Below are 18,074 nucleotides of genomic sequence, written 5' to 3'. Positions count from 1 at the left end.
CTCCCCCCTCCTGGCGTCCGAGCATCCGAAGTCCCCGGAGGGCTCGGGGCCTGTGACAATGGGCCTCCCTCACCCCCCCGCCCCCCCCCCCAGCCCTCGAAAGCTTAGACAAGTTCCACGTCTGAAATCTGGACGAGGGGAGGATGGAGGCTCGCCCCTTCCAAGGGGCGCTAAGGAAAGTTTGGGACCCGAGGAGGTAAGGGGCGCCTTGGAGCGCGGCGATCCGCCCGCAAGCCCAACAGGTAAAAACCACCCAAGGAGGCCTCGGCTCGGCTGGTGGCTCATCTCCCCGGGGAGCCGAGGTGTCCCCGCCCCACCTCACCCCGCAGGCCCCTCTGGGCCACAGTGGCTTCGAAATCCCTTTTTTTTTTCTACGCCTCCGAGTTGCCTTTCTCAGTAGAGCCACAGCAATAATTTGCTTTTATAATTGCAAGGAGGGAACTGGAAGCACATTTCCTTCCAGGGAAATGGGGTTGTTTGTTTGTTTGTTTTGTTTTTTTGTTTTTACCCTCCTTCTCCTTTCGGTGCGTATCTAACACTTTGAGCAGACGCAGCCTTGAATTCTTCCAGCCTGTGTTTGGGTGGGTGGCAGAGGACCGAAGCTGTTCTTTCCATCAATCAGGCAGGGCTGCCGGGGTGAGCTTCCTTGACAGCCGGGCACTCACCGGCTGGAGCAGTTGTTAAGGCGGCCACCTTGCCAAGGATATGTTCTGACGCTACCACACGTAACCTCAGGACATCCGAGCCAGACTTGTAAAAGATGGCTTTTGTTTGCAACGGGGTATTTTTAGTTTCATGTCAGCAAACTGCAGCCCTGTTTGTCTCCTCACCCAAACCGGTGGTTGGGAAACTTCTAAGGGATTTAAAAATGGACCTCATCACTTAGGTTCTGGGCCGTGGGCAGTGGTTGCAGCATCCAAGGCCAGACAGACAGAAGCATCCTGGAGGCCAGGCCAGACTCCACCCCAGAGACTGGGGGACTGGGTGGTGTGCGAGTACACTTAGGCTCAACCAGTTTAAACAAAGGGCCGAAGGATTTGGTCTAGACTGTAGACATGTGTTTAGGTCACTTAAAATTTTGCCTGGATGGAACATGCCAGGTAGTACTCTGCAGAAATGCCGACCTAGAACAGGGATGGCTATTAGACTGTGTTGGGAATGCACTTTAACTTCTCTGTACCTGTTAATTGTCTGGGGAGATACTAACTAATACCATCGCTCTCTGTGCTTTTTGGGCAGCTTGGGCTTTGCTTTTCTTGTCCAAGAATTAGGAAGGAACTTTCTAACCGGAGACATGAGGAAGAAGCTTCCAACTTGTAATTGGCACTTTGCTAAAATTTCCAGCCCTCGTTTACAACGTTGGCTTGAAAGTGGCACTGGACTTTTCAGACTAGCCTTTGGGAATCAGGGAGACTAAACTTTCTCTATGGGTGCTCTGATAAGGATCCTCTGCCCTTGGCCTTTGTTCTCAGCCTTTGCTTCCCTTCTGGGTCCCATGTCCTCCCAGAAATGGCATTTGTTTATTATTCATATCTATATGAGTATGGTCTTCTTTTTCCCCAGTCTTCAGCAACTGGTACTTTCCATACCTTCTGTTGAATGTATACCTGAAGATGGGTCAATTGAAGAGTCTTCCTTATTTTGTATTGCATTTGGTTCCACGAAAACTCTGTGCCAGCAGTTTATGATGACATGGGACATAAAGATATGTTTTGAAACCAGTATTAAACATTTTCCTTTCCTTTTTTTTTTCTGTTTTATTAAACTTTACTGGCATGAAACAAACCTGATGAAAGCTGATGCTATGTACATATTTTCTACTACTTTGGATTTCTTTAAAAGTTAGCTGACCAAAGTTGCCTCTTTGATTTAGGGTAGTGGTGGGATGATCCTTTCACCAGGCTCTGCAGCTTCAGGCTTTCCAGCTTACCCAGGGGGAGGCAGAAGGGACCACAGCATGGCATAGATTGTGTTGCTAAAAATTTGGAGCCCTCTGGCAGGAGTTCCACGTACCTGTATCTGAAATAGAAAAGTAGTATTCCAAAAGAAATGGATTCGCAGCTTCATTGGTGGCCAGAGAACATCTGGAGTGTGAGAAGAGGGAGAGAAAGGAGGAAGGAAACTGCTAGTGATGGGGAGGGCTGGCTGTCTCCCCCTCTGATTCTGATGTGGGGCCAATTGTCTTTTGTACTATTCTAATTCCTAAATTTGAGTAGTTGATCCATCTTTCATTTGGTTGGAGCATTAGGCAGAAGTAGGCCTTGTCAGTAAGGCAGCTTTCTTTATATATATATATATATATATATATATATATATATATGATAATGAAGGTATATATATATATTTAAAGATTTATATATTTACTTATTCATTCATGAGAGACACAGAGAGAGAGAGGCAGAGAGACACAGGCAGAGGGAGAAGCAGGCTCCATGCAGGGAGCCTGATGTGGGACTTGATCTTGGGTCTCCAGGATAATGCCCTGGGCTGAAGGCAGGCACCCAGTCACTGAGCCACACAGGTGTCCTTCTTTAGATCATTGATGCTCTGAGTCCGTAGTCTTTGCTGAGATCAGGTTTTTGGTTTTTGTTTTTTTGTTTGTTTTTTGCTTTTTTTTTAAAGATTTTATTTTTAAGTCATCTCTATACCCCATGTGGGGCTTGGACTCACACCCCTGAGATTGAGAGTCACACGCTCTACTGGCTGAGCCAGCCAGGCGTCCCGGGATCAGGTTTTAGGCCCCATTCTCATTCCCATGTTCTACACAGTGCCTGACACCTAGTAGGCTCTCAGTAAAATATTTGCTGGATGAAAGCATGAGGTGGCTCAGCCCTAGAAGGCCCACTTCTTTGGTTTTCAGGAAGGTTTTCCAGCCTTGACAAGAACGCCCTCTCAAGTGAGTCTGGGTCTGTCTGGTGGGGACCCTTCCTTGCCTTCCTGGTCTCTGAGACCTGAGATACCCCCCTCCTGCAGACACAGATTTGGTTTAAGTTGTTGCGCAGCAGATGAGAGCATTCCCCCAGGTAGGACACAGCTGGGGCACTGCTTGGTGTCCTGGGTCCTGGGGAAGCTTGGCTTTGCTTAGCTACTGACTTGAAGAAACCCATCCGCAGGCCGAATACCTTTTGTGGTGTGAGCTGCTCCTGAAGTTGATGAAAATGGAGCCACATGCTGGTGGTTTCTGCACACTTTTGGGTCGCTCAGTGGAACGCCTCCTGGAAATGTGCATCCTTCACAGTAAAGTGTCTTGCATACCTGCCCCAGACGGCTGGGCTTTGATGGGGCTCTGTTGTGCAAGGCAAAGCCAAGAGGCCCCCTGGAGCTGCATTTGTGCCCAGTGTGTGAAGACAGCTCCTCTGAACCTTCCTTTTGTGTCACTCCGGAGGATTGTGGTTTTGTTTGAAAGCTCCTGTTAAAAGAAGAGAAGCCCACGGAGGAGAATGCCTTTTCTCCCTGCTTCTCTTACTCTTTTTTCCTCTCGCCTGTATGTTTACTTTCACTGTTGCTTGGGATTTCTTTGCCTTGGATGGGTGTATTGAAAGATTATACCCTTTATTTAAAGACTTCTTGGGTTACCCCTTCGTAGCTTCACTTGATTTGATTGAATGCCCAATACTTGCGTGTTATAATTTTAGTCCAATCATAAACATAATATGTGCTCTTTTTAGAAAATTTAGGAAGTGTAGAAGAAAAACAGTCATTTATTATTCCACCACCCAGAGACAACTGGTGCTTTATTCTACAAATTATAGAATATATAGATTAAAAAAATAGTTGAGATCATATTATGTGTTTTGTGCCCATTTTGATGTATTTTAGACAAATTCATCATTATGGTGATTAGTTATTAAGTTTATTTTTTTTTTAATTTTTATTTATTTATGATAGTCACACACACAGAGAGAGAGAGAGAGAGGCAGAGACACAGGCAGAGGGAGAAGCAGGCTCCATGCACTGGGAGCCTGACGTGGGATGCAATCCTGGGTCTCCAGGATCGCGCCCTGGGCCAAAGGCAGGTGCCAAACCGCTGCGCCACCCAGGGATCCCAGTTATTAAGTTTAAAGACAAAATTTAATCACAACTTTTCCATTTATAGACTTGCATATGTTTCCACCCCGTCCCCCTTCCTTTGCAGGATGTCAGTCCTGTGTCTTTTTTTTTTTTCTTTTTTTGCTGTGCATATTTTACCTCTAATTACATTAAATTAATTATTTTTTTTATTTTAAAACATAGGCTCCACACCCAACGCTGGGCTTGAACTCACAACCCTGAGATGGAGACTTGAGATGAGGAGTCCAGTGCTCAGCTGATTCAGTCAGCCAGGTGCCCCCGCATGCATTTAATTCTGCATTAAAGACTGTCTTTGCTTAGGGCACCTAGGTGGCTCAGCAGTTGAGCCTCTGCCTTTGGCTCAGGTCGTGATTCCGGGTCCCGGGATTGAGTCCTGAATTGCCCCCCCCCCCCGCCCCCGAGCCTGCTTCTCCCTCTGCCTGTGTCTCTATGTCTTTCATGAATAAATACATAAAATTTTAAAAACAAACAAAAGAATATTTTGCTTAGACATGAAGTGAGTTTGGAGTCAAAGCAATGTGTAGGGGCTGTTCTTTGGCTATCTGAAACTTCCTTTGAAAAGGCATCAGGAGGGTCTCAAATATTCTGAGTTCTGAAAGCACATGAAATAGCTGAAGGGTAAGACTTGTCCAATGTGGGGTCTCGCTCCAACGGGTGACATGTTGGCGCCTCAGTGGGGCATTTTCCTCGCTGCATTAAGGGAAGACAGATGCACTTAGGCAATTTCCTCTAACAGTTCTAGCCACTGCTAAGGAATCCTTGAGTCATTGCCTTCTGAAGTAAAAAGTGGTGGTCAGGCTCAAGGGGAAGAGTGGCTGGAGATTTCTGTGGGGCCTGGGGCCAAGGGGAACCCATCCTGCAGCAGAAGTGGCTGCAGTTTCTATTTATCTGGTTGGAAAGTCATTTTGCTTCTGACCAGCTCTAGCACAGCCATTTAAAAACAGGAAGTCAAAAGTTTACAAGCATAAGCTCCACCCTTTCCTCCTCTTCCATCCACAAACTGGAAGAACTCTTCTTAATCTGGGGAGGGCAGATGCAAAAGGCCTCAGGCTTGGGAATTCAGATTCTTAGAAAAACCGGAAGGTCACTTGGCTCTTCATTTTATTTTTCTTCCCCTTTTTTGTTTCTCTTCTCTTGAGTTTTGAGACCTCATCTTTATGACAACAGAGAGGAAGGTACATCTTCCTATGAGGTCACTGAAGAGTTTGGTCTGTCAGTTAAAAATTCCTGGAAACTGTGATTTGACATATCTTAGATCAAACATGATTGATCAAAATTTATGAGCTCTGTCTCTGTCTCTGTCTCTCTCTCTTTTCTGCTCTGTGCTAGGCACTAGGGATTGTCCTAGGCACTTGGGGATTCAACACTGATTTTTGCCCCCAGGGCACTTACATTCTAGTAGGGTAGCCAGACTTTAAGCACGTGCAGAGGTAAAATAGGTAGTGTATCAGATGGTGTGAAGAGAGAAAAACAAAGCAGGGGAGATGGGTGGGAGGCAGGAGTTGCAATTTAATATAGAGGTAATTAGGGACTGTCACTGGTAAGATGACCTTGGAGAGCAGACACTTCAAGGGAGGGAAGGAACCATCCACACGTCCATCCCATGAAGAATGTTCTAGGCATAGGGCAGCCCAAAGCCCATCCTTGAGATGGGAAGGGGCAGGGTAAGCAGCATATTGTTCAAAGCGGATAGCAGAGGGAGGAGCAGCAGAAAAGAGTGTGGCGTGGAGAGAGATTTGGGATGGGAAGCCCTGGAGGGTCTGAGGAGAGTCTGCTGTGGGGGGCCTGGGGCAAGCACATGGGAAGCCAGGATTCTTCTTACTTGCAGCTTCGTGTTTATCTTTGGGCAGCTGGTCATGCACTTTGGTAAAGTGGTCACTGTGTAAATCCCATTTCTCTAACCCTACCACCCCTAAACTAGACTACAACTCAGTAAAAGAGATTTGAGAAAAATTTTAACAGAGCTCGTATTGAGAAATTCTTCCACAAAATGTTCAGGGTGTGATCCTTGGCATTCATGAATAAAAACAATCATCCCCAGCTCCTGACTTATGGAGGCACTCAGTAGGAATATAGAGATTGAAGGGACCGATGATTCGAAGTGGAAGACCTGGGTGGATCCTGGTGTGGAGTTCCTCTGCTTCCTAACCCTGTAAGTTATGGTATTTTCTTGTTTTTAAGAGACTCTTTTTTTTTTTTTTTTTTTATAACGTTTTCATATGGAGGAAATTTGACTGTGCTGTACTAGATGGCCCCTTGGCTCTGGGCTGTCCTTTCACGGCCAGCCTTTCTCTTTCTTAGTGGGACAGAACATAGCCACTGTCTTGCAGTTGATGCCTTCTGAGGGCACCTCTGTAAATTGTGCAAGTACTTTTTGTAAAGCATGGCACACTCCATAACCTCAATGAGGTGATGAGAAAAGCACCCAGCATGATGCAGGCTCCAACTGAGGGCCTGGAAGGATCCAGTAGCCCCAATTGTGGGCTTCATAAAAGCTTTGCCAGCATGTGGGCCCATAAAGCCTTTTCTGCTCTGCCTGGGGAGCTTGCACCCATTTTCAGAGGCTCGGGGCTTGCAGGTAGTAGCTCTCTTTGATTAACTGATGAGGTCGGGAAAGGTGGGGAAGTAAGTTGTTTCACCTGGGGTTTGACCCTGGAAGTTCCAATAGAAATAGATATAGATGGGGGAGCCTGGGTGGCTCAGTGGTTGAGCCTGTGCCTTCGGCTCAGGGCATGATCCTGGGGTCCTGGGGTCAAGTCCCATGTTGAGCTCCCTGCACTATGTCTCTGCATCTCTCTGTGTGTCTCTCATGAATAAATACATAAAATCTAAAGAAAAAAAAAGATGTAGACATTTCTTGGTGGAAAGTATCACAGTACAGAGTTTAGTTTCTGTACAGCCATTGAGCCTTTATAATTTCTCTTCTCCAGTCCTTTTAGAGGTGTATCGTAGTTGTTTGTTTGCTTGTACATCTTCTTTTGATTATTAGGACGCAGTTTTTGTCTCTGAGGTTGGCCCAGAGGTTCTTAGGAAACATTTAAAGAGTAAATAGGTGATTCTCAGAGACACCTCTTTCCTCCTGTCCCCACCTCACCAGTGTGCGCGGAGGCCAAAGGGAAGGGTCAAGTTGCTTCGCCAGGCCCGAACAGCTTCTGGTGTGGTCTGTTCCATTTGACCCCTGAATCTCTTTGCTCTCCTGCTCTATTAGGATGCAGAGTTCAGGGCCTGAAGCAGAAAGTGAAACTGCAATTACGGGGAGGGCCAGAGATGTAGGGCTCATGGCCAAGCCTCCAGGAATGAGTCCCTGCTGATGCTGTCTGTAATTATTTATAAACAAACCTATCTTGGTGTGACTGCTCAAAACTGGCCCACCAGGAGTGCCCCAGACTGTCCCTGGAACTCCTGAGTCTGAGAACAGACTGATGGAACTGAAAACCAGGGGTCAGTTCCTGATTCCAGTAGTAGGCTGCTTCCCCACTGCAGCCACCTCTCAGCACCCAGAGAGTCAGAGAAAGGACCACGAGGTGCTGTTGCAAAACCCCTCACGTCCCCATCATCATGTTAGCCTCCAGCAGAACCACCCAGAAGGCGGGAAGTTGGCCTGTGCCTCATGTCTGCTTTCTAAATCTGGAGTGAGGGCTTCCTTTTGGGGGAACCAAAAGCACATCCATTTCAAGGAAGCCTGAGAGGTATAGCTCTTAAATTATCAGTCTCTGCAGTATAGAAAGGCCTTCTAGAAGAGGGGGTGGAGTGGGTGATGAGCAGACATCCTCAGTACTCACCACACATGGCTATACTGTTGGTAAAACATACTTGAGGTAAAACATTAGTCATTGCTAATATATTTTGTTTATAGATAATTTATACATATTACCACCATTATCTGAATCTCCAGGATAAGGGTATTTCTGTCTAACAGTAGTGCTGGTAAAACCTTATGTTTGTTATCATCTGGGTCATTCTGTTGACTGACACCTTGTGCACTCTGGTTCCATTATCCTTTTCCCTTGGAAGGTGGCATATGGAGCCCCAGAGCAGTGTGCGAGTGTGGGTTGTGTTAGTGCACTGTAGTTTCTTGTCTGGGATCTCCCTAAGCCTCCTCTCCATTTTGTGAAGGTTACGTAGAGTGAAAGAGGATAATATGATCTGTAGATCTACTTCGGATTCGTTGTCAATGGCGAACCATTGAACTACACTAAGAGCAGTGGGATCCCCTGAAGTGGCCATAGAGTCCCTTCACCTGGTGGCTCTCCTCCTTCCTCGTGACCCCTGCATGTCCAGAAAGGCCTATAACTTGGTATGACAGGTTATGTGGAAGTGGCTGTGTCTATTTATATTATTAACATTCGTTAAAGTTCTTTTTTTTAGACTAAACATAAATGGAAGACCTGATGTCTCCTTCCCAGGGTGCTAGTGTCCCCTAGACTTAACCCCAGGTCTGGCCTTGTCTTGAATATAATCGGTAGTTGCCAGACCCCCTGCAGCCAACTTGGGGTCCAGGTACAGTATTGGTAATAACCTAATGCCAGTTGTGGGAGTGGGGAGTCAGCATCTAGCTGTAGATAAGTGGGAGGAGTAGATATTTGATATCCCTAATATCACCTGAAGTTCATTTCTGACTCAAGCCAGTATGAATAAGGATAAAGAAACCTAGTAATAGAAGGGTTTACGTCTTTATCAATCTCTGGCTTGTGAGTCGTTATCCTAAAAGTCTTGGGGAGAAAACCCACAAAGGCAGCTCCAGTTGAAATAGGCTGATGGCTGGGTTTCTGCTAGCAGCTGTTAACTTCGAAGAATCCCAGAAAGGGGAAGACACAAAGGCCCCTCTCAGGGAGTGTTGTGATGTCACACTTTACGTCTCTTAACAATTGGCATGCTATACCTTTATTATTGTTTGTGATCATTCGCTATAGAGAAAAGAACACAAAATCTGTAGTCCAGAGACCAGTTTCCAGAACTTGGCTGTCTACTATATCCGTTTGACGTCACTTAAGATATTTTTTTTTTTTTTTAAAGATTTTATTTATTTTTTCATGAGAGATACAGAGAGAGAGGCAGAGACACAGGCAGAGGGAGAAGCAGGCTCCATGCAAGGAGCCTGACATGGGACACAATACCGGGTCTCCAGGATCATGCCCTGGGTCGAAGGCGGCGTTAAACCACTGAGCCACCTGGGCTGCCCCACTCAAGATGTTTTTATTGAATGCTTCTTAAGAGTTCGGTTCTGGGGCAGCCTGGGTGGCTCAGCGGTTTAGTGCCACCTTCGGCCCAGGGCATGATCCTGGAGACCCAGGATGGAGTCCCATATCTGGCTCCCTGCATGGAGCTTGCTTCTCCCTCTGCCTGTGTCTCTGCCTCTATCTCTCTGTGTGTGTCTCCCATGAATAAATAAATAAAATCTTAAAAAAAAAAAAAAAGAGTTCGGTTCTGTTCTGGGTGCTGGAGATACTGCAGGGACCCAGATGGACAAAAATTCATGTCCTTGTGATTTGTTCTCTGGGGGGAGGCACCATAAACACATGCATATTTAAAACACAGAGCATGTTTTGATGATGACAAATGCTACAGAAGAACAATAAAGCAAGGAAGGAGGACGTGAAATGGAAGCGGCTGGGGGCTGCAGTTTGCAGGAAGGTGCTCAGACGAGGCTTCCCTGAGAAGGTGGCTTTAAAGTTGGAAGGAGATGATGGCATACAGGAGATGAGCTGGGGAAATAATACAGGTGTTTATCGGCTATTATTTCTGCAGGTTGACATGGGCCAGGTGTTTAATATGTTATTTCTCAAAGGAATCGTACAAGGTACACATGGTGATTGTCATCATCTTACAGGGGGGTGGATACAGAGGCATAGAGGAGATCACTTGTCTAGGTCAGATGGAGAGGATTGAGGAACCATGGCTGTCTGACTTAAGATCTGTTGTTCAGGACATCTGTAGGGGCTCTCAGTTGGGGGCTACCCCCTGTCCCCACATTTGGAAATACGTAGGGAATGCTCTTTTTTTTTTTTTTTAAGATTTTATTTATTTATTCATGAGAGATACAGAGAGAGAGGCAGAGACACAGGCAGAGGGAGAAGCAGGCTCCCTGTGGGGAGCCCGATGTGGGACTCGATCCCAGGACCCCGGGATCACGCCCTTAGCCGAAGGCAGACACTCAAGTGCTGAGCTGCTTAGGTGACCCTGGAAACGTGTAGGGGGTGCTTTTGATTGTCTCTAAAGACTGATGACATCAGTCTCGTTGGCAGGGGCAGGGTTACTAGATATCCTGCAAAGAGTGGGATCTTCCTGCCCATCAGGGTCATCTTGCCCAAATGCCAATATTGCTTCTCTTTGAGAGTTTCCTCAAGGCTCTCCAGGCTCTGACAGGATCTGACGTGGTACCTGGCCACCCCCCACCACTTGGGCAAGTGCCCGGCGAATTGTAGCAACTTAATAATGAATTGAATGAGTGGAAGTCACAGCCTCAGAGATTTGGTCCCCTCCTTTGCCGAGTGGAGGTGGCCATATTCCCTCTCCAACGTGGTGCTGACGGTGAGGATCAAGTGAGAAATGAGAAAGAAAAGTACCTTGGCAATGGCTGCAGACACAGTGGACACAGATTGGTGGGGGCACGCGCTATGGTTTCTGGTCCTGAGACGGAAATCTTCGTGTTCACAACAAGCGCTTATCCGTTTGGTGTGTGTACCCTGCACTGCCACGTTTACTAGGGGGTTCCTGGGTCCAGGCTGTTGTAGCTTCTTTCTGTCTGCATGAACCCTCTGCCAGCTGTGCCGGCACAACTTCCTTGGCAGCTGAACCTGAGCTCTGCCTCAATGGAGTATTTCTTTCTTTCATTCATTCATTTTATTTTTAAAGATTTTATTTGTTTATTTGAGAGAGAAAGAGAGAGAGAGAGCAGGAGCCAGGGGAGGGGCAGAGGGAGAGGGAGAAGCAGACTCCCCACTGAGCAGGGAGCCCCATGTGGGGCTTGATCCCAAGACACTGGGATCATGACCTGAGCTGAAGGCACAAACCTAACCCACAGAGCCATGCAGGCGCCCCTCAGTGTTGCATTTTACAAAAGCAGAGTTCATTTGGTGAAAACTCCACTTTGTGGTTTCATGCTCAATGCAAAGGCCATAGCTTCCCCCCCAGTTATGCACATACTTACCCCTCGGGTTCTCATTAGCTTTACAAGGTGACACTTGAAAAATGAAACACAGGACACTATCAGCGCCATTTCTGAAGCTGAACTCAGGAGGAAGAAAAATTGTTTCAGAAAAATAGCAGTTGTTCTGTGGCAGACCTTCAGTGAGCAGCGGTTGGGTGGTTTACGTGGCTCTTTGCACAGGAGAAGATTGATTGGCCTTTGTCACCACGCTTGAACCTGTTGTGTGCAGAGGAGGACCATGTGGCTTCTTCCTGCATAGGGGACAGTCACCCCACTCTTAAGGGCAAGCCCGGTGGAGCTGCCTCTGTGGATGGCATTCATATCTGGGGCAGAGACCCATCTCTGCCATGGTCACCAGAGCAGGATTTGAGATGTAGTTAGAAGGCTATAATCCTGATTCGGGCGGGGCCAAGGTATATTTGGTGCCCTTTGTTTGCTGGAGATAGTCCTGCTGGGCTTGATAGCCAAGGGTGGCGTGGGAGGGTGGTCCGTCAGTGCTCAGGGTTCTTTATATGTTGAAAAAGCTTATCTTTTTTTAGCCACTGGACCTTCCTCCAGATGAACTTTCCACCTCACTTGGTTTAGACCAGTGGTTCTCAAGGGGGACAATTTTGCTCCCTTCTCTCCCCCACTGCAAGGGACTTTTGGCAGTATTTGGAGATAATTTGGTTATCACACCTGCGGAGGGATGTCCTACTGGCATCTAATAGGTAGAAGCCAGAGATGCTGTTAAATATCCCGCATGCACTGGACAGCTTCCCCCTCCGCTGCTCCCCGCCAACAAAGAATAATTCAGCCCAGAATAACAATAACTAGGAAACCCTTCTTTAGATTTTATGTTTTTCTTTCTTTCTTTCTTTCTTTCTTTCTTTCTTTCTTTCTTTCTTTCTTTCTTTCTTTCTTTCTTTCTTTCTTTCTTTCTTTTTCTTTCTTTTTTAAAATTTAATTTATTCATGAGAGAGGCAGAGTCATAGGCAGAGGGAGATGCAGGCTCCCTGCCGGGAGCTCTATGTGGGATCCCAGGACTCCAGGATCACGACCTGAGCCAAAGGCAGACGCTCAACAGCTGAGCCACCCAGGTGTCCCTTTCTGATGCTTTCTTAAGAATAAAACACATACACACACAGAGAGAATAATACAACTATGCTCACTTATTGAGTACCTGCTATGTACCAGACAGTGCGCCAATTGCGGTACTTCAGTTATCACATTTAGTTTTCATGGTGTTGTGAGGTGAGCTTTTACCAGTCCCATTGTATAGATGAGGAAACTGAGGCTTGGAGATCAGGGAGCTTGTCTAAGGTCACAGAGCTGGAAATTTGAAATAGGACCCCTGCTCAGGTCCAACTGACACCAGACTGCTGTTCACCCCATTATTGTGCTTTGTGTACACGTTCCTGCTTTCAGCTAATTAGGTCAGGAGGTGATTTGTTAGAAGGGCCTTAAGCCCAGCTCTGGACTTTAAGCGGGACAATCATTGATAGCCTCTTCTCTTCTTACCCTACACTCTATCCCTGGGTGAGCTCATTCCCTCTGGGGGCTGGTGCTGTCACCTGTGTTCAGATGACACTTCTCACTTCCACTGTGTGTGTTCTAAGGTCAAAGTATGTATGTTGTCTTCTGGGTAAAATCTTCATCCAGCCTCACGTGGTCAGGCTGAGGGGATGGGTGTCCTTCATCTGCACCCCACGGTGCTTTGTGTGGGTGCACCTCTGTTGTTACGCACTCTGGTGTATTGGGTCAGTAAGAGCAGCTGTGCTTTGTTTACCACTGTAGCTCAGCATCTGGAACAGAGCCTGGCACCTGTAGCTATTCCTGGTCCCTGTTCAGGCTCCTGCAACAAAATTCCACAGACTGGGTGATGTATCGACAACTGGCATTAATTTCTCATGGTTCTGGAATTTTAAGATCGGGGCACCAGCATGATTGAGGGACCTCTCCTGGTGCACAGAGTTCTTGTTGTAGCTCCACATGGCCGAAGGGGTGAGGGAGCATCCATGAGGACCCCACCCTCATGACCTAACCCCCCAACCCCATCATCACCTTGGGCATGTGTTTCCAACATATAAATATAAATATAAATAGTGGGGAGGATACCAACGTTGAGACCACAGCAATCAGTAACTGTATATTTGAAAAAATGAACACATCGATACTGATGGGGAACCAGGAAGAAAATCCTGCTTCCTGGGGTGGTTGGGGTGGAATTGTTAGCCACTCTCATTGCCAATTGGATTGTCAGTTTGATTGGGCAGTGAGTGAGCTGCCCCATTGGAGCAAAGAACAACTCTGTTAACACCACAGCTAGATGCAGACCCAACCAAAAAAATGAACAACTTTCAAACGTGTGGTGGGTAGTTAGGTGCTGTAACCCTGAGAGGAACCTGAATGTCCTGGGGGGAGATCTGCTCGTTCAGCTGGGATAGGACAGTCTGAAAACAGGACTCTTCTAGAGCAGCATTGTCCTACCAGTACATAATGTCAGCAACACATGTAACTTTAAATTTTCCAGTAACTGCATTGAAAAAAGAGTAAAGAAACAAACGGACAAAACAACAGGGGAAATGAATCATCTAAAATAACCTTTTAACGGACAGTGGATATTACACATTATTGAGATTTTACGTTTTTGTGCAGAGTCTTTGGAAACCCAGTGCATACTTGATGTTTACAATGCATGTTGATTCAGACTGGCCACATCTCATGTGCTCAGCAGCCACATGTTACAGTACTGGATGGTGCCGCTCAGAGGTGTTAGAGAACTTTTGTGGATGAGGGCTTTTTGTTTGCTTCTTGTTTTGTTTTGTTTGCCTCTTTCCCCTTTGTTTAAGGTATGTTTTATTTCCTGGGTGTAAGCTGTACCCTCTGGGAAGACTGCTGACTGTCTGGGACATTAGATGTTATTTTTTTTTTTTTAAGATTTTATTTATTTATTTATTCGTGAGAGACACGCAGAAAGAGAGGCAGAGACATTGGCAGAGGCAGAGGGAGAAGCAGGCTCCATGCAGGAAGCCTGATGTGGGACTCGAACCTGGGTCTCCAGGATCACGCCCTGGGCTGAAGGCAGATGCTTAACCACTGAGCCACCCAGGCGTCCCAACTTTAGATGTTAAATAAAAGATGTTAGCTGCGGAGTCATACACATGTTGCTCAAGTCATCCAGCCTCTGAAATAGCTTCAGAGTCTTCTGGTTAGTGCCCTCTAAAGCTTGAGCTGGGATCCCTGGGTGGCGCAGCCGTTTGGCACCTGCTTTTGGCCCAGGGCACGATCCTGGAGACCCGGGATCGAATCCCACGTTGGGCTCCCGGTGCGTGGAGCCTGCTTCTCCCTCTGCCTTTGTCTCTGCCCCACCCCCCCTCTGTGTGTATGACTATCATAAATAAATAAAATAAATTAAATAAATAAATAAATAAATAAATAAATAAATAAATAAATAAAGCTTGAGCCTCCTAATGAGGCCCTAACAAACTGTAATGCAGAGAGAAAAACAGTTATCAACTCCATTCTCCAGAGGAGTCAGTAGAAACTCAGAGGAGTTCAGGGGGTTGCTTACATTTGGTTTAAAATGATTCTAACACAAACGTTTGAGTGTAAAGACTGGCCCCAGGAACATTCATTTCAGTTGGGGTGGACAGAAGACACATGATTGTCTATGGGGCCAAATGTGGTTGGGGTTACAAAGAGAGACTGGCAACTAAGGATGGAACTGGGGATCATTGGTTTAGAATGGGGGTCAGTTGAGGAGGACTTCCCGGGAGAGGTGATGTTTGTTGGGCCCAAAGGATGAGTAGAGAATTGCTAGGGGATATGGGAGAAGGGGAGGAAAGACATTCAAGGTGAGGGCACCTGCCACAGCAGGGGTGAGGCAGGAAGAAGAGTGATGTCTGGGAACACAGGAGGCTCCAGGAGGGTAAGGGGGAGTGGTCAACAGTGGACCTGGAGAGGACTGGATGCTCTCAAGTTTGAATTTTATTCTTGGGATCTGGGAGCCATAGAAGGTTGAGGGTCTCCTGGTTTTCAGATGATGAAATTTAAGCTCCACTTAATTATGCTCTCTTGTTTTGTTTGAAGGGCAGACGTTTTCAACTCATTTTCTCAAATGAGCTTGGGCCAGCTTGAAATAGTTTCTATTATTATCGTTTAATGGGAGGTAGGAAGATTATTCATGCATGTCTAAAGTGCAAAGTAAGAAAGAACTTAAAAGCACTCTGTGATGGGATTTAAAACTCCGATGTTTGCTTTGCTTGTGCCAAAATTATAGGCCGTGGAGGTTAAGTTTCAGTGTCTCAGTTGCTAATGGTGCTCTGGGTTCACCCTCAGAGGCTCTGGAAGAAGTGGCAGGAGAAAGGAAAAGTGTGTATGTAACTAGTCACAGGGAGAATTTCTTCCTCCAGGGTGAGCTCCTGGGTGTGTCTGGGGTCAAGACACAGCTGGGTGCTATCCTGGAGGTGAGTAGCAGAGAATGGAAAACCAAGTCAGCTGCTTGAAGCCCAAAGGTTAGGCTGCCCCCCTATCCCCAGGAGACTAGCCCTGTGGGCTGTGTGTGGGGTCTCATCTCATTGTTCCCTGGAGAGATGCTGCCCTGGGTAATCTTCATATCAAAAGGCCCCACTCCACTCCTGGACTGTGGGAGAGAGGCCGGGTTAATTATAGAGCTCACACACAGCATCAAAAGGCATCCCTGGCTTTCAGAATCACTTGGGCTGGGGCGGGGTGGGGGGGGGAGCATTGTGCTTGGCACAAAGCTGCAGGCTCCCTTAATTTTCTCTGCTAGACTGTAGTACTTGATACCCATTGATAAATATACTAGCGCAGGTTCCCACATAGGGGTTTGATCCCCTTTTTATCTTCCCTTGAGCCCCCTTTTCCCATTAAAACAACGCACTGAATTTTCCAATCCTTAATTTTTTAAGAAAGTGAGATAATGGCGTAGATGGCGCATCATTGTGTAAGGGGGCGTGCGGCCCTGCGAGCGGCAGGGGTTCCTGGGTTTACACTGGCAAACTTGCAAGGATTTAGGGATTAAGGATCGGAAGGTCTGATGAAGGCAGTGCTTATTATTGGAAGTCTGTGCAGAAGTACTGGAATGGAGAGTATTTTGAAAACGAGAGAATTAGATCGTGAAATCCTTTATGAGTCCAGGTTTTACGTACGTAGGGCTTTCTGTATAATTTTGCTGTTCGGAAATGGAAGTGCAGATTTGAAATCAGACACCGAACAGGCAGTCTTCTAGTCACTTGTGATAAAATAGCTTTTGTTGGGGAAGGTGTGAGCTCTCAGATGAAAGACAGTTATGTGCTTAAAGATATTAACTAGTAAGGTGGCCTTGCTCCTTTTAGGATAATCCATTTAATTCAGGAGAGGCACGGCTCCCGGCTCTTACCTACAGGACTCAAGTGAGTTCTTCCAGTTAATGCAGACTGTGTTTCCTGTGTCTGTAAGCCACAAATGGGGATTTAGAAGAATAAATACAGGTCTGGTAGTCCGTGCCTTCCTGCAGGTAGGGATTCAAGCTATGTAAAGGATGTTGTCGTTGGAGGGTCACAGTGATGTTCCTTTTTAATTTTCATGGGAAATAAATGAGGAGTGGCCCCAGAGTACCGGGCCTTGGCTCCTTAGCCTCTGCTGGGATTGCCGAGTGTTTGATCTGCTGTAAAACATAGATGAACTTGACCAGAGGAGGCTGTGCAGGGAAGTGGGTATGGGTCAGGACACTGGGGTTCTAGTCCTGGTTCTTCTGCCCCCTTCTGGAGACCCTTTCATGTGTTACTGATAAGTGAATATATGTGGATATTGGCAGTGTTCAAACTACACCTCCAAGTCCCGGATGACTTAAGGTCAAGGAGGGTTCTGGTGGAGTGGCTGCTTGCCTATCCCTTCTTGTATTTTGGGGTCCTGAGTAAAATTTTGTTGGAAGAAACTTTCAAGGCTGGAACCACCAAAAACTTTGCAGTTTACTGCTTAGACTGTTTCTAAGACTCTTTCTCCCAACTCAGATCTTGTTCTATTAGCAGGTCTCAAAATTAATACCTATTTACAGTAGGGTTAAAATAGGGTTAAATCATCATTAAAATGGGTAACTTCCTAAGGTGTAAACAAACTGACATCTATCTACCCCTCCATCCATCACTCAGTTATTGACCAAATATTTATCTGACTAAAGAGATAAATCTAAATAAGACTTAGTTCCTGCATTAAGATAGCTTGTAATTTAGCAAGTGGTGGCAGACCCATAATTGTTAGCTGTGGAGCTTTGTAATAATGGCTATGGGCGGCTAGAAAAAAAGGAGTAATTAGTTTAGGGGAGGTCGGGGAACTATTTGAGCTGGACTCCAGGCATTCATTCAGTTATCCCACAGGCATTTATTGAATGTCTACTGTGTGTGCCAGGACCACTTCAAGTGCTAGGGAAGCAGCAGGGGACAATCATAGTGAGTGATCCGTCTTAATGGAGCTGACGTTGTTGGTATATGGTTTATCAAGTGGCAAGGTTGGCAACACCACTGGCTGTCTTCCACTATTGTCCCCTCCCCTGCCATGCAGTGACAGAGTAAAGCAATGTTTTGTGTGTGTGTGTGTGTGTGTGTGTATATGTATATGTGTGTGTGTATAAAACATGTATATTGTATATAATACAACATGCATAGTATATATGTATAATGTATATATAATATGTATATGTAATATATATGTATAGTGTGTAATATAATGTGCATATGTGATATATACATATATATCATTCCAATTAACAATTTAATTCAGATGTATTATAGAGAATTTTTTGGATCCGTTTCCAGAAAAGTCATCCCTGATCCCCACCACCCAGAAAGGTGCTCTGTTAACTTCAAGTTTA

At 46.2% G+C, this 18,074-nt stretch overlaps 1 protein-coding gene across 3 annotated transcripts in view; it reads left to right on the top strand.

Moving 5' to 3' along the window:
- The window catches only part of CHST11 (carbohydrate sulfotransferase 11), a 275,929-nt gene that overhangs the window by 18,619 nt on the left and 239,236 nt on the right, over positions 1-18,074 (top strand). The window lies entirely within an intron of this gene.

Source organism: Vulpes lagopus, chromosome 5 (genome assembly GCF_018345385.1).
Source record: "Vulpes lagopus strain Blue_001 chromosome 5, ASM1834538v1, whole genome shotgun sequence".
In the NCBI taxonomy this organism is placed as follows: Eukaryota; Metazoa; Chordata; class Mammalia; order Carnivora; family Canidae; genus Vulpes; species Vulpes lagopus.
The sequence above is the reverse complement of the archived record's forward strand: the minus strand, read 5'-3'. Positions and strand labels throughout refer to the sequence as shown.